Genomic DNA, 27917 nt, shown 5'->3' on the forward strand with positions numbered 1-27917 from the left:
AGAATGTGAAAAACAATTGCATATAATATATGTCAGAACCAGGCTTCTAATTCTAGTTTAGTTTATTTATGATGTTTGCTATAGATTATGACTTTAAGTTAATGTGTTAGCTACTTTGCTTCAAACCAACTCACACCTAAGTTCAACATATTGTGTTTATTATTTTTTTCTTTTTTACAGCTATACTAATTTGTAATTGACCAACAATAATTATATATATTTAAGATGTACAATGTAATATACATATATACACATTCTGACATAATTGCTATAATTAACTAGCATCTCCATCACCTCATAGTTACCATTTTTGTGTGAATCATCATGAAATTAAAGCTGTACAAATAATGACTACATTGTACATGATGCCCTCGAGGTATTTCTATTTGTGAATGTATTTTGTTAAATTTATTTTTAATAAATATATAAACATTTTTTAAAAACAATGAATGTTTCAGCATAATTTTTCAGAATAAGTATGTCAACACTTATATGTGGCAATATTTGAGACATACCCACACTAAAATAAATTATTGTTATATGGAAGAAGATGGCAACTGAGAAAGATTCTCCAGCAAGCATCTCCCCAAAGATACATCAATTTGAACACCTATTCACACAACAAACTGCATGCACAACAACTAAGGAAGTCCAGTGAGAGAATTTAATATCTGTTCTTAATATATAATAAGAAAAGATGCATTGAAGAATGTAGGTAAGAAAGATTTGCCCATATAAACTCTAAGCAGGGTAGAGAGGGACACCATGATTGGGGGAAGGAGAAAGGGCTATGAGATATTATCAATTAACAGGGCTAAGTCCTAAGATGTACTGAGATAGAGTACTTTTAAGACACCTCACTGGCTGGAGCATGGTTCAAGTGGTAGAGTACCTGCCTAACAAATGCAAGTCCTTAAGTTCAAACCCATACTAGAAACAAAAAAGACACCTCGTATTTTGAAAACACACTGACGTATTTCTATCTTGCATGATGTATGTCATCTAGACAATATGAAATCATACATGCTGTGCTGAAGAAGCAAAGTATAAAGAATTAAAAATACAGCTGAAAAATAAGTAGAGTGAGATGCACATTTGACTTTAAACAAATGCTCAGATATATTAAGAAGTCAAACCTATTTTGTTATAAGTTAACTATGTTAAATTTGCTGCTAAACTTCCCTATCTCCTAAACAGATTCATGAGAAACCCAGTTTTATAATGCAATCTTTGAAAAGTAGAGAGCCAACATTTATTTGATTTACAAGCAAAATGGCAATAGGTACTGATCATATCATAAAAGTTAAACTCTCCCAGAATACGGGCTAACTTGAACTCAGACAAAATGGGTAATTACTAAGATGAAGAATAGCACACATTTGAATTGCTAATGCTACCTATTCACTTACTGGAGAGCATTTGAAGTTGTCTACACAGTCTTGATTGAAAAATCAGCAGCAAATAACTGTCTAGGCTTACATTGTTTTATTACATCTTGGAGTAATTCCTGGACTGCAGGGGTTGTTCAATGTCATCAGTAAAAATAAAGCCATTAAGGAAAAGTGCAACATTTTCACTAATCTATCTAAAAAGCAACTTCTAAATAGCTGCTTCAATCACTTCTTCTGATTGGGTAACAGCAGGGTTTTCTCCCAAAAGTTTTTAGTGCTCACAGTGGCCCACACACTTGGACAAGTTTACCATCTCAGACTTTGTGGTCTGGTTGCAAGAGTGAAAAGAATTAAGGGAGCAAATACACTTTACCTCAATCAGAATTCCAGGTGCAGCCTGCAGGAGACTTTTGTAACAACCAATTTGCTGCAGCCAAATCAGTGACAAGCACTGTGCTGGTGACATTTTGCAATGTGGGTTCACCCTAGGTGGGACAGCTTCTGATGAAGAACCAATAGGGTAACCAGTGCCTGGTCAGCATCAGGCTGAGTCAGTGAAGGTTTGTACCTTCTCAGGTAAAAAGATCATAATCAGAGTACTACTGTACCCCAAATATCAGGCATTTCAACAAAACCTTAAATATAATTTAGCAACAAAGGGCATAATCAAATGGCCCAAAAGCATGCAATTGTGAAGTGCATACAAATTAACAAAATAGTAAGTAGTTAATAAAGATACCTAATCACCTGTTACCTATAGTAAAAGTAAAATAGTGATACTAGTTTAGTCAGTCAATCAAATCACCAATCATTTTCTAGCTACAAATGGAGAGGATTTACATGCTGTTTATAGCTGAACCTCCGTTGGGACAACCCAATGACCTTCCTAGGAAGAAGGGAGTGGAGAGTGATCTGCTTCCTTTTATTACTTTCCAAGGGCAAATAACATAGGTCTATAGTGACATTTAATCACAATATTCTGCCATGATTTAGAATATAAAAGACAAACTTCTTGCTAATTTTTATAGATATATAAAAAAGAAAATATGTGTGATTTTCTAAATAAAAGGAATTTTAAAGCAATGTATGTACATTGCACATTTACTTGTCTTAGTGTAGCTACTTAATTTTTTTCAAAAAAGGTACCCAACTTTTAGCATACTTTGATTTATAATAACAGAGAATAAAAACTATCCATCACATTTATTCCTATAGGAAAATAAAGAATATTGTATGGTTGTATATGAGGATAAATAAGAGGATGTAAGCATGAACACCAGGTCTTATTGAACTTCAAGAGGGTGTTGTCTTTGTGGGAAATATAAGTTGGGAAACATGGTTGTGTGTCTTTTACTGAAGCTTGAAAAAAAAAACCTTGAGGATGGAAGGAAAGAGCAAACAAAAAGGAAAGTGTCTTCTTTTCTTTAACAAATTGGTTCAGCTAACTTGGATTGCTTAGTGGGATCCAGATGCAAACATACCAAGATGAACTGGAGGCACTTCCTGTTTTCAAAGAACATAAGCTCCAAAAGATCAGGTAGGGAAAAATTAGATAAGTCTTTTCCTGGAAGCTGCAAAAAGAGTAATTAGATAAGTATGATAGGAAATAGCCATGGAGAAGATGACATTTAAACCAGACTTTATATATTTTGAAAAGTGAACACATAAGAGGAAAATAATTGTAATGGAGGAATATCTTTCCAGAAATGATTATGGCTGTACATAATCATGTGTGAAAAGAATAAGTCTAAGAAAGTGATTTTAAAAACTGGTTGGTTCTAATTATATATTACTTTCAAAGCTTGTTTGTATTTCAAGGATGCCTACTCTTGCTACTTCTATTGAACATAACATTGGAAGTCATAGTGAGGACAATAAGATTGGGGAAAAAACCCATCCAAATTTAGATGAAGTCAAATCATCACTGTTGACATGTGACACGATAACCCTAAAGGCTTCACCAGGAATATTGTCAGAACTAATAAACAAATTCAGTAAAGTTACATGGTACAAAATTAACACTAAAACACATTTGTTCCTTTATTCACTAACAATGAACAATTTTAAAAGGATCAAAGAAAACTATCCTATTTATAATATACTTAAAATGAATAAAATACTTAGGAATAAGTTTAACCAATGAAGTGAAAGATCTATATGCTGAAAACTACAAACAGATGAAAGAAACTGAGAAAGGCACAAATAATATTTTTTCCCTTCCTTAAAGGATTTGCTGCCTGTTTTACTGTTTGACCATCCACCACATCTACCTTTTTTTTTCTTTTCCTCACTACTCTATTCCTTTTATCTTTCCATCTCTCTCTGTTTTTTATCCTTCTTTCTTGGTTTTGTTAGTATTAATACTATTACACAGCTAATACTACATTACACATTGTTCAGGGATAGAAATGTTACCAAGTAGAAATATGGGAAGAAGAAAAAGAGAAGGAAACCATTCCCCCCAAAAAAAATAAAGGACTACAGGATTTAGAGCGAAATGAAGAAAACGGATACCCAGACCCAGACTCCAATAAAACAAAGATAAACTATACCAAGGAACCCTATGAAGCCCATAAGAACACTCTAAAAGAAGAAATCCTACAAGTAATTAATGAGAATTTCATAGAGATGTTACTAGACATGGTCAACCAAAACGTACAGGAGGCACTCAAGAAATTCTGAGAGGACAAAAATAAAGAATATGAGAAAACACAAAAACAAATAAATGAAATCATAGAAGCCCTAAATAAATGCCAAACTGAAACTGTGACCATCACAAACAGAGAGATAAACGAATTAAGGTCAAACATTGACAATATTAAAGAGGAAGTAACCCATGGTATGGAAAACCTCAGAAAAAAGAATAAAACAGATATACAAAACAAAATGGAATTCCATTCCAGCTGAATAGAACAAACAGAAGACAGAATCTCAGAACTTGAAGATGAAATGGCAATTAAAGGAAAAACTGAAGAACCATTAGTTAAAGAACTCAAGACCTGTGAAAAGAAAATGCAAAAAGTCACTGACTCCATCAAAAGATCAAACCTGAGAATCATGGGCATTGAAGAAGGAGAAGAGGGGCAAGAAAAGGGAATGCATAATATATTCAACAAAATAATAACAGAAAACTTCCCAAATCTAGAGAAACTATGCCCATTCTAGTACAGGAAGCCTCCAGAAACTGAATAGACCTAAACAAGATAGAACTACCCCACGGCATATTATCATTAAAACAACAAGTACAGAGACCTGAAAAAGAATATTGAAGGCTGTAAGAGAGAAAAAACAAATAATATACAAAGGTAAACCCATCAAAATCACAGCAGACTGCTCAACAGAAACATTAAAAGCAAGAAGTGCTTGGGGTGAGGTTTTCCAAGCACTGAATGAAAATAATTTCAACCCTAGGTTACTCTACCCAACAAAACTATCATTCAAAATAGATGGAACAATAAAAGTCATCCATGATAAGCAGAAACTAAAACAATACAGGACCACCAAGCCACCACTACAAAAGATTCTCCAAGGAATTCTACACAGAAAGTAAAAGGAAACAAAACCATAAAAGGGCAGGCAGCACCAAACCACAGGAGAAGAAAATGCAAGAAAGTAAAGAGTAACACTGATTCAGCTATGCACAATCAAATCCTTAATCAACGAAGACAACTACATGACAGGGATCACCACGTACTTATCCATACTAACACTGAATGTTAATGGACTTAATTCCCCCATCAAAAGACACTGATTGGCAAACTGGATTAAAAAGGAGGATCCAACAATCTGCTGCCTACAGGAGACCCACCTCATCGACAGAAATAAGCACTGGCTGAGAGTGAAAGGTTGGAAGAAGATTTACCAAGCCAATGGTCCCTGAAAACAGGCAAGGGTAGCAATACTTATCTCAGACAAAGTAGATTTCAAACCTACTTTGATCAAACAAGATAAAGAAGGACACTCCATACTAATAGAAGGGTAAATACACCAAAAGGAAATAACAATTATCAACCTATATGCACCCAACATCAATGCACCCAATTTCATCAAACATACTCTGAAGTACCTAAAAACATATATAAACTCCAAAACAGTGGTAATGAGAGACTTTAATAACCCCCCATCACTAATAAATAGGTCATCCAAACACAAAATCAATAAAGAAATCCTAGAGCTAAATCACACCATTGATCAAACAGACCTAGCTGATGTCTATAGAATATTTCATCCAACTTCCCCACAACATACATTCTTCTCAGCAGCCCATGGAATGTTTTCCAAAATTGATCATATCTTAGGGCACAAAGCAAGCCTCAGCAAATATAAGAAAATAGAAATAGTCCCATGCATTCTGTCTGACCACAGTACATTAAAACTAGAAATCAACAACAAAAGCAGCAGTAAAAAACATGCAAACAATTGGAAGCTGAACAACAACACATTACTCAACAATGAATCGGTCACTGATGAAATAAAAGAGGAAATTAAAAGGTTCCTGGAAGTTAATGAAAATGAAAACATGACCTACAACACATCAGAAAGATCATTTACCACGAACAAGTTGGCTTCATCCCAGGGATGCAGGGGTGGTTCAACATATGCAAAACTATAAATGTAATATAGCACATCAATAGAAGCAAAGAAAAAAAACCACTTGATCATCTCAATAGATGCAGAAAAAGCCTTGATAAAATTCAACACCACTTCATGATAAAAGCTCTAAGAAAACTAAAAATAGAAGAAATGTACCTCAACATTGTAAAGGCTATATATGACAAACCTACAGCCAACATCATACTTAACGGTGAAAAATTGAAACCATTCCCCCTAAAATCAGGAACAAGACAAGGGTGCCCACTATCTCCACTCCTATTCAACATAGTACTGGAATTTCTAGCCAGAGCAATTAGGCAAGAAGAAGAAATAAAAGGAACAGAAATAGGTAAAGAAACTGCCAAAATATCCTTATTTGCAAACGATATGATCCTATACCTTAAAGACCCAAAAAACTCTTAGACACCATAAACAGCTAGAGTAAGGTGGCAGGATACAAAATCAACCTACAAAAATCATTAGCTTTTCTATACATCAACAATGAACAAACTGAGAAGGAACACATGGAAACAATTCCATTCACAATAGCCTCAAAAAAAATCAAATACCTAGGAGTAAACCTAACAAAAGATGTGAATGACTTCTATAAGGAGAACTACAAATCCTACAAGAACGAGACTGAGGAAGACTACAGAAGGTAGAAAGATCTACCATGCTCATGGATCAATAGAATCAGCATAGTAAAAATGGCTATACTACCAAAAGCAATCTACATGTTTAATGCAGTTCCCATCAAAATCCCAATGACTTTCATCACTGAGATTGAAAAACTTACCCTAAAACTCATTTGGAAGCACGAGAGACTGCGAATAGACAAGGCAATGTTCAGCAAAAAGAGCAATGCAGGAGGTATCACAATGCCTGACTTCAAACTATATTACAAAGCAATAACAATAAAAACAGCATGGTACTGGCACAAAAATAGATATGAAGACCAGTGGAACAGAATAGAGGACCCAGATATGAACCCACACAACTATATCCCCCTCATCTTTGACAAAGGTGCCAAAAATATACCATGGAGAAAAGACAGTTTCTTCAACAAATGTTGCTGGGGAAAGTGGTTACCCGTTTGCAAGAAACTAAAACTAGATCCATGTCTATCACCCTGTACTAGCATCAACTCAAAATGGATCAAGGACCTAAATATCAGACCTAAAACTCTGAATTTACTGCAGGAAGGAGCAGGAAACACTGTGGAACAAATAGGTATAGGCAAAGACTTCCTCAATAGAGCCCCAGCAGCCCAGCAACTAAGAGAAAGGATGGACAAATGGGACTGCATAAAATTAAAAAGCTTCTGCACAACAAAAGAAATGGTCTCTAAACTGAAGAAACCACCCACAGAGTGGGAGAAAATATTTGCCAGCTACACATCAGACAAGAGACTGATAACCAGAATATACAGGGAACTTAAGAAACTAAACTCTGCTAAAATCAATGAACCAGTTAGGAAATGGGCAACTGAACTAAACAGAACTTTTTCAAAAGAAGAAATTCAAATGGCCAAAAAACACATGAAAAAGTGCTCACCATCTCTGGCCATAAAAGAAATGCAAATCAAAATCACACTAAGATTTCACCTCACCCCTGTTAGAATAGCCATCATCAAAAACACCAACAAGAACATGTGTTGGCGAAAATGTGGGGAAAAAGGAACCCTCGTACACTGCTGGTGGTAATGAAAGCTGGTGCAACCACTTCGGAAAAAATTTGGAGACTTCTTAAAAATCTAAACATAGACCTGCCATATGACCTAGCAATCCCACTCCTGGGGATATACCCAAAGAAATGCAACACAGGTTACTCCAGAGGCACCTGCACACCCATGTTTATTGCAGCACTATTCACAATAGCCAAGTTATGGAAAAAACCAAGATGCCCCACTACTGATGAATGGATCAAGAAAATATGGTACTTGTACACAATGGAATTTTACTTAGCCATGAAGAAGAATGAAATCTTATCATTTGCAGGTAAATGGATGGAATTGGAGAGCATCATTCTGAGTGAAGTAAGCCAGGCCCAGAAGACCAAAAATCGTATGTTCTCCCTCATATGCGGACTTTAGATCTAGGGCAAATGCGGCAATGCTGTTGGACTTGGGTCACATGACAAGGGGAGAGCACATACGGGAGACACAGGAATAGGTAGAAAACCCAAAACATGAAAGCGTTTGATGTCCCCACTCCAGAGGAACTAATACAGAAACTTTAAAGCAACAGATGTTAACATGAGAAGGGGATTAGGAACCAAGGTAAAGATCAGTTAGAGTTAAATCAACATGGGTTGTAACACATGCATACATGAAAACAATAGTAGGAACCTCTCTGTAGAGCTATCCTTAACTCAACTAGCAAAAACGCTTTGTCTTTCTTATTATGCTTATGTCTTTTCTTCAATAAAATCAGTGACAAGGGCAGAACAGGACCTGCCTGAAACTGAGGAGGGGAGGTGGGGAATGGTGGGGGAGGGGGGCAGGGTGGAGAAATGACCTAAACAATGTATGCACATGTAAATAAATAAACAAGCAAAAAATGTGAGAATACAAAGGAGTGTTTGTGTTAAACATGGAGAAACTCAAAGATAGTACAAGGAAGATGGGTCAATTTTAAGTAGTAACACTTTATTTTTAATTATATTTTCCTTTTTGTATTAAATACTTTGTGTTTAGAAAAGAAATAAATTGTATATTTCATACAAAAATTCTTTGAGCAAGAAGGAAGGGCTGCTTTTGTGAAAAGAAGTGACATCCCTAAAGGAAGCTAGTTCCACAAAGAATGGGGTAAGGTAAGGGACAGGCAGGAAGCCAGGAGGCTCTTGTTCCGTGGGCCACCAGAGCAGTGACGAGCTGAGGACAATCTCTTCTCCCATTCTCTCTCTCTCTAAATCCAGCTCTGCAAGGAAGTCTGAGCCATGCTACCAACCCTACACTCATTGCTCTGGTCAGAGTCAGGCCATCCCACACTGCGCTGCCCACACTGCTCCTCTGCGTGCTGCTGCTTCTGCAGAGCCAGGGAGGGCACTGTGAATGGAGGACAATGAAAGAAATGCAACAACTATCCACAGAAATCAAGGACTGTAGTAGCAGCCTCACATCTATATGTGCAAAAACCCCTGTGAATCTGATCGAAGCTTTCAAGCAAATAACAGTATCTCAACTTTCTGCGGTAACATTTGCAAGAGCCTTGAGTGAGTAAGGTGGGGGCTGTGCTTTGGCTCCCATGACCCTCTGTTCAGAGATACTCAGCCCATAACCAAAGCATGAGGACTTCAAATTATGGACACAAGAACATCAACAGGAAAGTCACGTTCCCCACTCTCTGAACACCTTGCTCCTATCAAATAAACCAGAACAAATGCCCAGGGGGAAAAAAAACCCATTTGTTCCTTTATTCACTAACAACGAACTATTCAAAAAAGATCAAAAAAACCCATCCTATTTATAATAAACTTAAAATGAATAAAATACTTAGGAATAAGTTTAACCAGTGAAGTGAAAGATCTGTATGCTGAAAACTACAAATAAATGAAAGAAACTGAGAAAGGTACAAATAAATGGAAAGATATCCAATGTCCATTGATTGGAAGAACAAATACTGCTTAAATACCCAAACTACCCAAAGCAGTTTACAGATTCAACAGAACTCATACTAATATTCTAAGGAAATTTATCATTGAAGTAGGAAAAACAATCCTAGAATTCATATGGAACCACAAAAGACCCTGAAGAGCTAAAGCAATCTTGAGAGAAAACAAAACTAGAGGAGCCACACTGCCTGATTGCAAAATAAAAATGTTAAGGGATTAAAACAGCATGGAACTAGCAGGAAAGAAAACATATGGACAAATAGAACAGAATTGGGAACTCAGAAATTAATCCACACACTTATAATCAGCTGATCTTCAACAAAGGTGCTAAGAACATAAGATAGGGAAAAGATAGCCTGATACAAATGAAACTAAAATGAATATCTATATATAGAAGAATGAGATTCTCATCTAATACCACATAGAAGACCAATGCAAAATATATTAAATACTTAAATATAATATGTAATACTTGAAATTTCCAGAAGAAAATTTCCATAGCATTAATCTGCTCAATGATTTTTTAATACACTCCCTAATTATGTATGGCAAAAGCAAAAGTAGAAAAATGAGATTGTATCAAACAAAAAGCTCATGCACAATAAAGATATCATATTACCATATTACCAAGTTTAGAGTATGTTATAACCTGCTTCTTATTGTGAAAAAATAAATATAGCATAAAATTACTATTTTAAGCATTTTTATGTTTGTACCAATAAGAACAACCAATAAGTTCTGTGCCAATGAGTACAACAATTACTAATAACCATCCCCTGAACTTTTTCATCTATCCAAACTGAAACTCTGTATCCATGTAAACATAAACTCCACCCCACAAAAAATAAATAAATATAAACTCCCATGTCTCCTTTCTTCCCAAACTACTACTTTCTGACTCTATGAATGTGACTATCTTTGGTATCTTATACAAGTAGAATCATACAATATTTATCTTTTTGTGACAATGAAAGACTCAAAGATCATTCATCTTGCATTGTGCAAGAATTTCCTTTTTTAAGACTGAATAATATTTCATTGTGTGTACATACCACATTTTGTTTATTAATTCATCTGCTGCATTCACCTTCGGAACATTGGGAATAATATTGCTGTGAGTGTTGGTAGTAAAATATCTGGCCAAGTTTGTCCTTTTACTTCTTTTTGGAATATATCCAGAAGTGGGATTTATAAATCATATCACAATTAATTTTTTAAGGAATTGCTTGAATAGTTTTCCCTTTGGTCGTACCACTTCACATTCTTACCAGCATCCAATTTGCATGTTTTGATCCAAGTTTTTTGGGGGGAGCACTGTAATCTTGAAGCCCAACTGCCTAATACTAATTATGTTTGCTATTGATAAAAATCATCTCAAAAATTATGCTGAAAATATGGTCCACCTAAATCCATTGATTTTTAGTAGCTGAAAATTTCTGCTTAAAGTGCTATTAACATTCTTCTGTGGAGTGTCCTCACTTCTGCCTATTTTGGCCTCTTTGCATTGGAGCATGTATGTATTAATGTAACAAAGAGGGAAAGGCCCTTCTTTGTGTCTAATCAAGAGAGCAAATCATCTTCCTTCTCATTCTGGACTCATTTCTCCTTGTGTCTTAATGAACCCTTCATGCTTCCCAGGGCTGTTTTCTTTAAACACAATTTTAGATTTGCCAGCCTTCCTAGTGTTTTCATTGATGTCCTCCGTCCCTTTCCAGAGTGTGGGGAAATGCTGTCCTGTCTCTGGGACCAGAGAGCTCCTCTTAGTCTCTTAAGGTGCCCATGACTTTGTCTGCAATCAATGCTTTATCCTCATTATCTTATCTTACCAGCCATTCCTGATTCTGGGATTTTTTCCAGGTACTACATTGTTGACTTTTCTGTTTGCCATAGTTTGAGGCAGAAACAAACAACTTCCAAGCATCATTCTGATAAAAAATATATAATCCCTTTGCTCTAATTTTTCTTTTCTAATTTCCACCCTCTTAGGAAAAAGAAATAATTCAAGATATAGCTACAGGAAAATATAACATAAATATGTATACTTATTAATTCTAACCTTAATTGCAATGGACAAAGTCAAGAGAAAAATAACCTTTAAAGCGTCTGTCTTTAAAACATTGCATATAAATAGATGATAGATAATAAATAAATACATTGACACATAGATGGCACAGATAGATAGATAATAGATTAGATAGATAAATAATGTAAGGAAAACAAAAATAATATTTAAGAAAGACAAAAATGTCTGCAAACAAATGTGATAACTAAAATGTAGTAAGGCTCTTGATAAGTCAAAGTTTATAAAATAGAAGCTGAAATATCTAAAGGACATTTGAAATAATGTTCAGCATGAATATGAAAAATGAACATTAAAATAAGTATTATTTTACTCACAAATACATTTTCAATGGCTGTATTCAATGTAGAAGCATTATTGAGAGAACACACTCTTATACATTGTTAACAGGAGTACATGACAAAACTTTTGGAAAAATAAGTTGGTAATATACATCAAGAGTCTTACATGAAACCCTAGGCCTTCCAATTTCATATTATAAATCTGGCCTTAAAATCAATCCAAAATACTAAAGCCAAGCAAACAAATAACTCTAAAGTTATAGCTCCTATTATTTATTAACTGCCCCACTTTGATCAGGCAGTCAACTTATCATATTTTCATAAAGTATTAAAAACAAAATAATAAATACTATAATTGTAATTTTGCAGATGAGAATTTTGTACAAAGAAATTAAAGAGACTTTATCCAGGGTGCTATGGTATGGGTAAGTGTTTCCCAAGGCCTATACATTAAAGGTTTGATCCCCAACCCATGACACTATTGGGAGGTGAGGGAACCATTAACAGATGGGACTGAGTGGGAGGTCTTCCAATCATTAGGCATGTGCCTTGAAAGGGGTATAGGGACCCAGACCCTTACTCTTCCTCTTTTTCAAATCCCAGTCATGAGGCAAGCAACATTTTTCTTTGTCATATTCCCTGCCACAATATGCTACCTTGCCATAGACCCAATGGCAACCAGAAAATGAAATCATGATCTAAAATAACCTTTCTTCTTTACAAGTTTATTATCACCGGTATTTTGTTAGAGTAACTGACTAACACAGAATACCTCAGCTGGAGAGTAATGGGCCTCAGATTCAATGTCAGATTTGTTTATGTAACTGTATCACTATACCAATAGCATTTTTAAATTAATAAAATGTTCATTTTACTTGTAGTGAGGAAAATCAAAAAGAATCTAAAGATCTAGCAGCAGGAAGCATGACTTTGAAAAATATTGTTTACTCATATGCATTTTTTAACTCAGACTGGCTCCAAGATCTGTTGTTATAGCTTTGTATAAGGTACAAAGGTATAAGGTACATGAACCATTAAAAATTGGTTCATGAAAAGTTTATATGAACATGAAAAATTATTGTTATAAAGTCCATTGAAAAGGGAAAATTTCTAAATATGGTATAACTATAGCTTTGTAAAAAAAAAAAAAAGAATCCTAAAATAAATTCTGTCTTAGGTAGAAGTCACAGCTCCCTTCTAGCTGAATTGCTCTTACTCCCCCTAGGAACACATTTCTATTCTCCTCTTCTTCTAGTCTCACTTCCTTCCACTTCCCCCATATACACAAGAACTGTGGTCCAAATTCTTAATTTTAACAACTATTGCCTTTCTCCTTTTTTCTCAATAGATTAATTCTTTAGTGTATATAAATTAATTCTTCAATGCTTTGAAATAGTCTGTACAATTTTGGTCATGTGATTATAAATTCATAAGTAAACAGCTTGCATTTGTATTTATTTTCTACTCCATTCTCACCTCATTGCTAATTTTCTCCCCCATAGACACTTCTTTTTAAAAAGTAAATTATGTGGGAAGTGTGTGTTGGAAAGACAGAATGTGACCTAGAAAGAAATGTCTCAAAATATTATCAGTAGTTTAAAGTGTTGGAATGACTGGTGATATGTTTTCAGAAATATTTTTGTGTCTTTCCCCCAAATAATCATGCATTATTCTCATTATCAGTTAAAATAAATTAGTCAATTAAAAGAACTGATGATTAATACAAAGTACATCATAGAAAGACAGTGTGTTCAAGGCAAGTAATGATGATTATGAATCCTTTGTGCTTGACAAATTACATAAATTCTCTGAACCTCAGTTTGTTCATCTGAAAATTATATATATTTTTAACTTGCAGTATTGATATAAGGGCTATGACTCAACAAAAATGTGAAGCATTGAAATATGGTGCTCAAAAAATGAGAGCTAGTTCTTATGTTCTTCTGGTAAATATTTTACATTTCAATCATCCTTTCTATCCTCTGAAAAGCAAGCAGTTGTGGTTGGCATTATTCACCTCCACAGGAAATTCACTTAAAGACTGTTAACTCTTACATTTTCCCAGCCCTACCTGTGTGTCTGCAAAAATGGTCCAGAGCAGTGGGAGAGCTGCCTTTGATTCCTCCTTTGAGACTCTGCAACCAAGGCTGTGACTGATTATGTCTCTCCCATCCCAACCTTCTCTCGTACTACTTTGTTTAAAGTACCTCAGTAACACTGTAGAGAGCAAATTTCCGTTAGCCCAGGTAAACTTCTTTATCCTTGTGGTACATTCTTGGTAAGTCATTAAATGCTCTGGAGTAAATCCTCCTGCTCTACAGTTTAATCGGGAGCCACTTGGAGTCATGGAATTAATTATATCCTGTTCCCTGCTTTCCACTACAGAAAAGGATTGACAAATGACACACAAAGTTCTGCTTAATGAAAAGAATCACTTTTCTGTTAACTGCAACTTAATCGGCATGGTAGTCCCAGTGCTAATGAACAGTAGTCCAACCAAATTTCAGCAGGAAGTAACCCAGGGAACTCCTCTAAGGCAATCATTCTGCAGATGAGAAAACTGAAGCCCAGAGGGTGAATGAAACCACTGGGGCCTGGTGGGCACTGGATAGAAGCTTGGTTAATAAATTAATCTAGACTGAAGAATAGGTTATAGAACACAAAGTGATAACTGACATATGTTAAGGGCTTGCTATTATTAGATTCTATTCTGAATGCTTTGAGTATGTCAGTTTAGAACTCTTGCCACAAAGCATTTTACAAAGAAGGAAATGGAAGCATAGAACAGCTTAATGACAACCAAGGCCACATCAATGCTAATCATGGAGGTAGACTTTGATCCCAAAGAATCTGTCCCCAGAGCACAGATACTTAATAATTAGATTTTAGTGTTCCTCAGATTAGGACTTCAGTCCTGTAGTTCCTTTTTTAAAAAATTACTTCAATCTCTCCACCATAAACATTAATCAAGTTCAGCCACCAATCACTGTCATCTCGAGTCCTGAAAACAGCCTCCTAATTGGTCTTTTTTTTTTTTTTTGGTTGGATTGGGGTTTGAACTCAGGACTTTGTGCTTGCAAAGCTGGTGCTCTACTGGTTGAGCCACACTTCCAGACAATTTTTGCTCTGGTTATTTTGGAGAAGGGCTCTCACAAACTACTTGCTTGGGCTGGTCTTGAACTGTGATCCTCTGGATCTCAGCTCCACAAGTAGCTAGGATTACAGACATGAGCCAACAGCACTGGACTTAATTAGCCTTCTTAGCTCTAATCTTCTCCCTGTATCATTTGCCCCAGTCATCAGTCTGATCCTTCAAAAAGACACATTTATTCATGCCATTCTCTATGGTTCAAGTCTTGCAATGCTTCTTCATTATTCTTGGTATGTAATACAACTCACAAATCCTCATAGGACCCTTCAAAGACATACCAGCCATATTGAACTCCTTTCAGTTGCTACAAAGGAGTACTCTTCTTAACCTCCACTCTGGTCTACTCTTTTCCTTTCTGGCCAACTTATTTTGATCTCAAGCTACAACTTAGACTTCATATACTAAGGAAAGCATCCACCTGGCCTCTTACATGTTTCTTGTCTGAGTGTGCTTCTATAGCAAAGAACGGCTCATGCCAGATAGAGAGTTCTTGATGAATTGACTGCTTCTACCGTTATATTAGGCTAGAATCAAATTAAATTTGCCTTCACATCATTGGATCCTATGTGTCAAGTAAGTTTGTTAACCTATTACTTTACTTTCCTCAACTAAAATGGGTATGGATGGTGAAACTTCATAGAGTTATATGAAGAAGGACATGTAAAGTACACAGTTTCTGGTACATAATGATTTAAAAATGCTAATAAAAGTACCTTTAATATATAAATACTGTGTGATATTTAGGAGAAATGCAGCATAATTACATTAAAATTGGCTAAAATAGTATCTAATAAAACAAAAAATAAATTTGAATTTGAACAGTGTCAAGTATAAGAAAAGCTAAGAAAAAAGGTAAAGAAGAGAAAGACCAAAGGGAAGAGATAAGGTGGGAAAGAAAAAAGCAGGAAGAAAACTGACCTTCTAGGAACTTTGAGGGCACCGTGATATCTTGTGCAAAGCCTCCAAAGCTAGGAAAACTCAGCCCAGCTTCCTAAGATGAGGGATACACCTGAGTGGAATAAGAAGTTCCTACAGTTAGGTACATGATCAAGGCACAATATATGCATGTATTGAGATGTCACAGTGAAACTTACAATGCAGAGGGCTTAGGTTGGGATATTATTCATTTAAGATTCCATTTCATATGCTGGAATTCTGCATTTCTAATAAACTCCTTTTTGATAATGATGGTGATGACAATGGCCCAGATACCACCCTTTGCATAGTAAGAGCCTGGTGGTTAAAGAAATAGCTTGAGTTAAATAACCTGAGATCATATCTGGGCCTTCAGCTTAACAGTTAGGTGACCTTCAGTGGTTATTTAACCCTCTCTCTTCTCACTCTGATCTGGAGAGCAGGGTTGATGAGAGTGTTGTTATATAAGACAACATTTTTTAATCAATTAACACAGCGGTTAGCACATAAGAAGAAGGGGGAAAACTTGTGAAGAATTTTCTGTTATCTTTTGATTAGTTGGTTGGTTGTTTTGGTTTTGGTTTTTTTGCAGTGCATGGAATCCAACCCAAAGTCTCAACTACCCTAGGCAAGTGTTCTATACCTTATCTCCCTTAGGAGCTACACCTCCAGCTCCTAATGTATTTTCCTTTAATGTGTTTGTTTGGCACAGTATGAAAACTCCTCAGCCTTCCTGAAATAATGAAATAACATGAGTGTGTGTGTGTGAATGTGTACATAGTCACTATTTCACAACTCTCAATATATATGGATATATTTTCACTATTTTGCAATTACATAATTATATATGCATATAATTACACAGCTACACTATCAACTCACATCTTTATATATTGCTTTATATACTCACATCTTTATATACTTGGCCTTTATCTAAAAAGAATGAGAATGAATGAGATAAGAATGAGTAGTGTTAGGCCAGTAACATATAGGACAATCAATGACAGATCCTTGGCCAAGCCCAAAATCTTAGAGCTGACTCAAAATTCAGACTTAAGTTCATTGGGATGCTGACACAGAACTAAATCAACTGTTACTGAGACTATTGCAAAGATTCAACAAATACCCAGTCTCTCAGCCCAGGCTAATCTCCCAACAAGAGTAACACCTAATTAGCTAGTGATAAAAGATTTTCATGAGACTATTAGGAAAAGAAAGTCTTTTCAGACAAAAGCAATAGGATTTGCAGAGGCCATGCATTGAGACCAGCCATGGGGGGAAGAAACATTGAATGAAGGCCAGTGTTATTGGAGGCAAAAGGCAAAATGATATCTAGTATGGGATAAGATAGATACTGGGGCAGGAGTCAGACCATGTCCAACCTGGAGGCCCAATAAAGAGATTTATGTTGCTCTTAAGGGCATTTGTATGGGACAAGCAGGCATTGATCAGATTTCAAAACATCCATATTAGCTTTGGTGTGATAAAAGGCCTGAAACAAGGCAAAGTTGATACTGTCCAGTTAAATTATGGCTCATCATAAGTTAATATAAGTAAAATTAATTAAATGACTATTAAAATCATTGAAAACAACAGTGGTAGACTGACAAGGAGGAGGATGGTGCATAAGCAGAGGAAATCAGCAGAGGATTTAAGCAGGGAATTATGAGGGTAGGTTTGTCATTGTAGAAATATGCACAATAAATTGGATATGCCAAGACCAAAATAAAACAGGTTAAAAGGCTAAGGACATGAAGAAAATAATAAAGGTCTACAGTAAGTCTGAGGGACTAGAGAAAGGAAGCATGGATTTGCACAATATCTGGAAATGAGAAATCTTTTATTAGTCAAGCTTTTGGTGGTCCCTAGGATTCAGTGACATCAATAAGGAAAGAATCCAGAAAATAAAAAAAGGAACTCAAAAGGTAAGTAAGAAGTTCATGACTTGCAACATGACTTAGTTGATATATTCAGTATATTTTACAATTCAGTAACCTAATACATGTCTTCCCTTAATTCTTCTACCTCCTTACTAATGAAATTTCAGAGTGACAGTGGTTCTCAATACAACACTATATGTCAAAATGATATCATTCAAGTCCAATTTCCCAAACATTTTCATAAAAGGGATTGTGCTCTGTTCAAGAGGTTGATAGTCAATATTTAAAAGCCAGCACTCAAATGTCACATTTAGTCAACTATAACTGATATGTGAGTGCACTGCATAAACAAAATCTATCTTGTCATATGACAGTGCCTGAGTCTATAAAGCACATTGAAGCAAGAGAGCAACACTGGTCCTCACAAGGTTTAGCCATCTGAGACCTGAAACTGGCAAATCAAATCTTATGAACTGAAACACATTGGGAGTCAATAGGTCAAGGTAGTGTTGCGCTATTTGCTGTAATGGCACTAAGCAATCACACGGATGGTTTGGCAGAACAATGTACATGTGAATCACTGGTATAAGAATCATCCTGAGTTTGTTTTTAGTTTGAACTGTCTATGAAAGAGCTAGAAGAGACCCTAGACAATGCTTCTAAAGGAGATGCTGAAACTTCAAAGTAGGCAATGCCAATCCAAGTGCTGATTTCTCTTCATCACAGAGAGCTGCAGAACAGAGCTGGGATTGTTCCAGGAGTTTAGCCCACCTCTGAGACTGAGGAAATCAGTGTGCCAGAAGGGAAAGAAGCTGGATTAGTTAAACCTAGCTTTGCATCTTATGCATTTCCTGACTTCGTTATCATGAGATCACATTTTCAGTCCTGAAATAATGATAGTGACTTGTTTTTAACATAATAGGACTAAATAAATTACTATGCAAGGGCACAAAAAGAAGGCATATAGACGATCAGAAAGTGTGTGTGCATTTTCTTCATCTTTTTATGAGTAGTTTGTGATTTTAGTGTGCATAAAAATTAATGTAGGTTCATAGGCTACTCTTTCCAGTAATTCTAACTCATACATCTAGAGCAGTACTCTGAAATATACATCACAAAGCACCCTAGTGATTAATGCAGTTGATACAACTACATGAATACACTTTGAGGGAGTCATAGTAAAGTTAAGATCATGCTTCTAGAGCACAAAAGAGCAAACTCTGAAGAAAGACTGAAGTTCTGGCTCAAAATACAATACCAGAAAAGTCAAGTTCTATGAAGTGGTCTACTACCTTTATAGGAAAGGAAGGTGTCCATTATCCAGAACCAGATGGGGAATTTTCCTAAGAGTCAAAGGCCACTGACATTGAAAACCATATGCTGCAAAGTCTCCTCAGGTTTAAAACAAAAACCAAAAGTGATTTTCCTGATCCTAAGAATATTTGATTTTAAAAAATTAATTCTGGTTTAATTTCAGTAAGTGAGTTTTCAGGAAGAAATAAATCCAATATTCAGGTGTGAGGACATATAATTTTCTATTCAAACTTATCATTTTCTGCCTTGTACCCTACTTTGCTAGCTCATAATTCCTAAACTGTGAAGCCAGTTTCTTCTCATTACTCCCTCACTTAACATTTCTTTCGCTCAATTCTGCACACAGAGCTCATACTAAGAATGATGAGCCAATCCTTTTTGTACAGAATATGGCATTTTATATAGTGTTATAGCACAGCAGCAAGTACAAGGCCATCTTACCTGAATTCCAAAACTGTTCATCACCCTAAACAGCTCTCTTCATTTACCTCAGCAGCCAACGACTTCCCACTCCAGTCACGGTTTGTGAGTGAACCCACCATTCTCATTCCCAGGCATTTTCTCATTCATCTTGCTCTTCAAGATGTGTGAATACATTAAATCACTCATGGCTGAGTGGTGGTAAATCACAGCTCTGCATGCCTGACTTCCACCAAAGCCACTGACAAGAAAACCTCATAAAAGATTACTCAATATAATAATCTTGTTCCAGATATGATTTGGGGGGAGCCAGAGGCCATCACAGGCAGAAAAGGAGAAGAGGAAAAAAGATTTGACTATGAATTGTGAATCAAAATATAAAAAAGAGGGAGGGAGGGAGGGAGGGAGAGAGAGGAATGGAGGAAGGAAGGAAGGAAGGAAGGAGGGAAGGAAGGAAGGAAGGAAGAAAAAGAAACTGATTATTTTAGTCTCTTTTAAAATGACTTTGACATAGGAAAGAATAAGAAAAGATTTCCTCTAAGTCAAAATCCCTTGGGTACAAAACTGACAAAACTTAAAAACAAACTTGCATTTTTCAATAAGAATTTATTACTTAGGAGAGAAATAGTATAAAATCACTAATCATCACTTTCAAATTTGAGAACACTTTCAAACCTACAGAAGGTAAAAAAAAATGCCAAATATCTCTCTATATTTAGGACTTTTTAGGGTCCCAGAGAGAAATCAAGGAACCAGTAATCAGCACTTTTAAGTTCTAAGTGCCCCCAGACAATCAGAAAATGCAACTTTCCTCTTTTTAAAGATTTATGTAGTATGTGACCTAACTGAGTGCAATCAGGTACAGAACATAAAAGACAAGACCTGATTTTGTATCAAGACCAAATTTCAGAGGTGCAGTGGAATAGGAAGACCACAGAAAAATGGAGAGGGAAAACTCATCAATCTATAATTCTTAACACTTTTAAGGCACAATATAATTTACAACATCTATAGTCTTTGTGGCTGTAAAATCTTTCCTCAAGCTACATGGACAAACCAATGAAGGAACACCTTTTTTTTACTTTTTTAACTCTTTTTTAAAATAACAAATAAAATTTGTGTGCTTTTATCAGACACAATGTGATGTTCCTCATGATCTCACATGTGGAATGGTTCATTTAAAAAAAGCAAAGTATTAGCCGGGCTCTGTAATCCTAGCTATTTGTGAGGCAGAGAACGGGAGGATCACGGTTTGAAGCCAACCTAGACAAAAAGTTTGGAAGACCCCATCTCAACAAACATCTGGCCAATGTGACATGTGCCTGTCATCCTAGGTTTGCACAGAAGCACAAATAGGAGAATCACATCCAGGCTGTCCTGGGCATAAAATAAGACCCTACCTCAAAAAAAAACTGAGGCCTAAAGGTCTGGTGAAATAACAAATGGTAGAGTACCTGCCTAGCAAGCATGGGACCCTAAATTCAGCCTCCGGTACACACACACACGCACGATCACAAAAAGTATTGGTGAAGGGATTCACTAAATGTTCCTGTAAATAAGGAATTCTTATATCATATACTATAATTTGTGATTTTCGCCAATCACATTTGTGGTTTAAAATAGGTTCGTTTGTCTTATGGCTTCCATAATAAAATATTGTGTCTTTATGCAGCACCTTATTTCCCTAGCATCACTTGACTGTAAGACTAATTGGCCCACTCTGTGGGTGTATTTACACTCCAGCCATAGAAAAATGACTGTCTATGTCTAAAGTCTGAAGCTCTCACAAGCTCAACTTTCCAGATTCAGCAGCAAGAACTTTACTATTTAGAGTACCCTAGTCTTGCCAGACATGTGAGAAGGCCAAGTTATTTTATGCCCACCTTCCTGAGGCCAGTTTCATTCTGTCCATCCCATTGTAATAACTGCTGCTTCCCTATGCTAAAGGCCCTTGTGTAGTCCAAAATTTTCAAAGTAAAATTTAATATCAGTTTAAAACCACAAAGATACCCATGATATATAGCACCCAATCTCTTCTTCTGCCTTGTCACTAAAAGCAAATATAACTAAGGCTCTGTCATGCTCCACCATGAGGTATACGGCTTCATGTCTCTGGTCCTATGAATATGCTTTCTCACTGTTTGTGAAACTAACTCCTGCATATCCTTCAAAATTTAACCAGAGCATAGTATTCACTGGAAGCTTTTCCAGCTCCCTCCTTCTATGAGCCACTCTCACCTCTGTGCTCCAAAGATCTGCTGTTTGTGGACATATAGTAACTTTTCACTCTTCCTTTATGGGACTATCATCCTTCAACAATTTGATTCATTGATTTATTGGCCCATTGCCACTTTAGAAGCTTTTTTTTATATCTGTTTCCATGGTAAGTATCCAGATTTTATACTGCATTTGATTCTTAAAAGTTAGAGATAGACATTGTTTCCCCTGTTTTTCAAAAGTAAACACAGTCATAGAAGGAAAAAAAATGATTTCGCTCAAGGCAACAAAGATGGCAAATAATGGAGCAAAGATTACCAGCTCCACGCTCTGGGTCTTTACCAGTCAGCATAAGTGGTTTTCTACCCATAAGGCCTACCACAATTCTTATCCCTTGTTAGGTACTGAGTATTTACTGATTGAAATGAGTGAATGAATAACTAAATGGGTCCATGTTATTCTAACCTCCATAGTGCTACCCTAGACGGCCAATCAGTGACACATTAGGCACTAAGCTCACAGTTTTTCTTCTCCTTAAAAATCTGCCATAAACCAAGGTTAAACTGAATACCAGACCCAACATCCTGGCACCTCAGTTCTCTGAAGGTTCTAATGAACGTTTCTACAGACATCTGCACCTTTCTTGATCCCCCTTCTCTGAGAATTTGACTTTTGTGTTCAGGGAAATGACTTTTGGACGTCTTGTTAGTATCGTGTAGCACATACCTTGGTCATAATTGATTAGATTAGGAAAGTTATTTGATTGAACTCATGACAATCACATTCTATCTCTCAAGATTTAGAATTGAGCTGGTCAATTGAACACAGAAATGCTTAAATTCTAAATTTATGAAATTGCCTTTTTTGTTTATATGCACACCAAACAGTTAAATCAGTATGCAGACAAATAATATTGAAGCAGATAGGCACAGAAGCAGTAGCAAGAGAGAGTATCACTTGAATTGTGAATGTTCTATACCTACTTTTACATCATGGCTTAGTGCCAAGATGCCCTTGAGTTGTTCAATGAACTGTCCATATATATATATATATATATATATATGTATGTATATATATATATATATATATATATATATATTCAATACATTTTCCTTGTCATTTTACTTGAGTTACTTGGAGAGTTTAAAATAAGATAATTCTTTGTTTAAAGATACTCACTCCAATTCTTTTCTTCAGTCACACAGACCTTAGCAGCACCCTAAATAGCTGCCTAGCTCTTCTCCAACATAGCTAAAGCCAATATCCCTCTTCTGATCACAAACTTGTATTTTCCAACTTAGTTTTTCAACTCATTTCTCCATCTACTTCTTCAACCTCAAATAATTCTCCAGTTCATTGGCATCTCAACTTTCTCCCTGTCAGAAAGCCCTGCACGTATGTTCAGTTCTCTGGCTACTCATTTTAAACCCCATGATCCTTCACTCCCATCATTTGTCAATACAAATATCTTTCTCACTACTTTGACCCTTCCTAAAACCATATGAAAACCAAAACACATCATCAGCAACAACTATTCCAACAACTTGGATGAATCCAGTTATTATGCTTATTCTATATCCATCCTTGGACAGCCAAGGACTGGTAGAAAAACTCATTCTAGAAATTCACAGAAGCTGACTTTTAATGCAGGTGTATTTCTCCTATCAACTTGAAGTTTCTTGTGTCCAACAACTATTTCAAAACTTTTCTATACCCAAACATTGTATCAGATTCCATCAACCCCCCCATTTTAAATGTTATTTTATTTAAGATAGTTATACTTAAAATTTTATAGAGTTTCTATGCAAGCATTTTTCCAAGTATTCTGCTTATAATTACTCACTTAGTGTGGAAGTTAAACACTATTATTTGTTATATTTTAATTGAGGCACAAAAGAAAAAACAATATCCCAATATATCACAGGTACTAAAGGTAGAACCAGGGTTTAAATCCAGGTAAAATCTGTTCTTGTCCATCTTACTTCATGCAAAATGTAGATACACCATTTATAGTAATTCTTTCAGTGTCCCAACAAACCTATATGCATGTACGTATCTCATCCTATCCTTCTCTCTTACATCCCTCCTGTCAGAACAATCCTCTATCTCTGTATTCCCATTCCCTGTACACATCTTCTCAGAAATCTTACTCTAAGTATAATTTAGTCTCTCTTCTGTGTCGAAACCCTTACATTGTGATTTCAGGGGAAGTTATTGGTTTTAAATTAGTAACTTTTTTCATTACTATTGTTATACTATTCATGGTCAAGGAATATTCATCACAAAGACACACATTATTTTATATGTTTAACATATATTAATAATTTTAAAAAGAGGTATTTCTTTATCCTGATATTTCTTTATTAATTTTACCTTCCCTCTTGCTTAAGACTCACAAAAAAATCTCTTGTCTTTCAAAAAGCACTAATTATATTTTGAAGATTTCTCTTTTTTTTATTATCTTTGTATTATTCATGATACTTTGAATATCCTTATATTGATCCATTTTTCCTGAGATTTCTAAACTCTCTTGTTTTCTCTCTGGCTGTGGGTTTGTTCCTAAAGCACCAAAGAGTCAGTAAGAGTCATTGTGTTTGGGGGAAAAGCTTTCCAATCTGGGCTGTGTAGGATGATTTGAGCTTTCTACTTAAGAACTTCAAAATATGTCTGAGTGCTAAAAGTCTGACATTTATTATGAGTTGAGTTGGTTTCCTTTCCCCCAAAGTCATAAGTTGAATTCCTATCCCTTAATGTCTCTGAATATGAACTTATTTAGAAATAGGGTTATTGTAGATGTAATTATTAGTTAAGTTCACAGTAGGGTGAGACTGTCCTTATAAAAAGGAATTTGGACACAGACACAGGCACATATGGAGAACACCACGTGAAAGTAAGACAGAGATTGGGGCAATGCTTCTTCAAGCTAAAGAACTCCAAGTATTTCAGGCAAACTACCAGAGGTTAGGCAAGAGACATGTGATAGATTCTCCCTTAACATCCTCCCAAAGAACAAATATCTCTGACACCTTGATCTCAGATTTCCAGTCTCCAGAACTGTAAGACAAAAATTTTCTTTGTTTAAGCCACTCAGTTTGTGTTATTTTCTTATGGCAGTCCCAACAAGCCAATATACCATCTCTGCATGCACTCCAGGAGAGTCTGGCTTCTTTTATTTAAGGAGCAAAATAAAGTAGGGAATACCTCCTGGGATGCTCACTCTTCAAAGAGTATGTAAACTTTTACTCAGATTCCTTTCTTTTAGTTCTGTATTTCATCCCACCCCCACATATGCCTCCTGTTGTGTTAGGTGTCCTGACCATGTTGGCTTAATTTTTTCAGAGAAAAAGTTTTCTGGGTTGTTGTAGGGAAAGGTGGTTTATTTTACCTGGCTAAGCTAGGTGCTCTGCACATAAATCTTCAAAACCCATCTCTTTTGCTTCTTGTACCTGAAGTTACTTTCCATGATGGCTCTAAGACCTGAAACCCAACTGAGGATTTTGAGTCATCTTCAAACAGATGGGTATCTCACTCTGTAATAACCTAATTTCTAAATTTATATGCTCCATAAATCATCTATCATTTCTCCATCTGCTTTCTACCTTCTGAAACTGTATATATTCAGAATACAATAGTAGCCTCATTATCACCACTGTGGAGGCATATCTTCCTAATTCCTTTGTTCTTATTTTAGTTGATTTAGTTGATTATCTTCCCTCACTAAAAACTCTATCAGCATTTGAAATATGCTATCAGATTTGTACTTGTTTTTACTTCCACATTTTCTCTTAACTTTTGTCAACCTTTTTACAAACCTTAAGTACTCTTTGTACTATACATCTCTATTTCATTATTATGCCTTTCATCCACACACCTTTCTTATCTAGCTTCTCTCCTGTTCCAGATCCATGAAGAGTGCCTAGATTATGCCTCCTAAGACTTCAATGTCATTAAATCCCATGAAACATTTTCTGCTGACTAGTGATGTTCTCCTTCCTTGTTCTTACTTTGCCTGTCATTGACTTCTGAGATACCTTCATTCTCCTAACTTTCCTCCAATCACCTAAGTCATGACCTTTTTTAGTCTGCTTTTCTGGTTGCATCTCCTCCATCTGATCTTCAAACGTTGGGCTTTCCCAGGGATCTATACCTCTGAAGCACATTTCTCTTTCAAGGCACTCTCTATGTGCTCTACTCCAATCACAAGGCTCTACTTATCCATTCCCCTATGCCTTAGATACACTTCTCTAGTTTATACTAAATTCAGAAACTGTTGGCCCACATATTCAACTCTCTGTTCAGATATCATTGTAGATCTTATAGGCATTTCAAACTAAATATATAAATAATAAAAAGTAAAAATATTATGTAAGGACTATAATATGAGAGACAAGCAGCAGCGGGCAAAGAAAATTGCCCAGAGGTGCAAAGGGAATTAAGAGTGCTTGTTGTTGACGAAGGTAAAAGAATGGAGCTCTGGAAAGTGAAATTCATAAGAGAAGGCATTATGATGTTTAAGTAAGGACCAACACTTGAAGAAAAGGGGTGTTAGACAATGTAGCCTTTGAAAGAATGAGAGAGTGGCACAACTGTGGTTATACTAACATAGAGGCATTCAGTGAGGGTCTCAAGCAACAGGAAGTTAAATGAGGACCCATCATAAAGCAGTGGGATAAAAGATGGCTGTCCTGTTGCTGTCTTCACCATTCTTCCTGATGTTTTTCCTGATTATAATTTAATAATTATTATGCAATTTGTGTATAAAATGTTTACATTTTCTAATAATTCATTATTATCAATCATCTCTCAAGCTATAGACATCTAGGAGAACAGACAGCTTAATGTGACTATGCATTCTTTGTTCCATGGGTTAACCCTGTCAGCCAGATCCACACAACTCATGAATGAAAGTCCACTTCTCTATAGGATAGATGAAAACGAAGAAGAAGGTCAGTAGAGAATGTGAACTTTTTGATGTTCCAAGAACTATTTCTGGTCCCCTTAGAGATTCTCATTTTTCGACACCAATAAGGTAATGCAAACCTTCCAGAAACACAGGTGTGCTTAGTACCAACACTGCCACCAGATTCGCTTTTAAATAAACTCCACTGCTTTCTATTTTTTTTTTTTTGCAAGAATTCTTACACCAGGAATTCCTATTGAGCCTTTTGTTTTCTTTTCCCATAATTCTGATCTAATGGGGTATGAAATGTTTCTCTAGGGCCACTAGTTAAATTACATTCTTCAATAATTCTGTCATTCTGACATTTTCAGGCCACTTTTTAAAATTTAGATTTACTTTTTAACTGATTCAAAAGTCATAAAAATTATACATATATATATAGGGTACCATGTGAAATTTCTATTCATGTATATTGTATAATGTTTAAATCCAGTTAAATAAATCTACTGCCTCAAGCATTTGCCATTTCTTTGTAGTGAAATATTCAAAATCCTCTCTTCTAACTTTTCAAACACACATTATTGCTATCTGCAGTCATCAGGCTGCGTAATGGCACACCATAACTTCTTGCTCCTATCTAAGTGTAACTCGATACATATTGATCAATCTTTCACCATACCTCCCTTCTTCTTAGTCTTTCAGCCAGTGATAAACACATTCTACTCTCAACTTCTGTGTCAATGTCTCTCTAGATTCCACATATGAAAGAGATCATATAGTGCTTGTCTTTCTGTACCTAGCTTATTCCACTTAACATAATGACCTTCCGTTCCACCCATATAGTCACAAATGAGAGGATTTCAGTTTTTATGGGTGAAGAGTATTCCACTATCTGTCTACATTTTCTTTATCATTCATCAATTCATGAATACTTAAGTTGTTTGCATTTTTTGTTTATTGTGGAAAATGCTGCAATGAACATGAAAGTAAAGATGTCTCTTCAACAGACTGATTTCATTTCTTTTAGATACACAGCCAGTAATGGGATTGCTGGATCACAGGGTAATTTTAATTTTTTGAGGAATGTTCATACTGTTTTCTACAATGACTGTACTAATTTACAATCCCATAAAAAATGTCCAAGGGTTTTCTTTTCTCCATAT

The sequence above is a fragment of the Castor canadensis genome, chromosome 8, assembly GCF_047511655.1.
Source record: "Castor canadensis chromosome 8, mCasCan1.hap1v2, whole genome shotgun sequence".
In the NCBI taxonomy this organism is placed as follows: domain Eukaryota; kingdom Metazoa; phylum Chordata; class Mammalia; order Rodentia; family Castoridae; genus Castor; species Castor canadensis.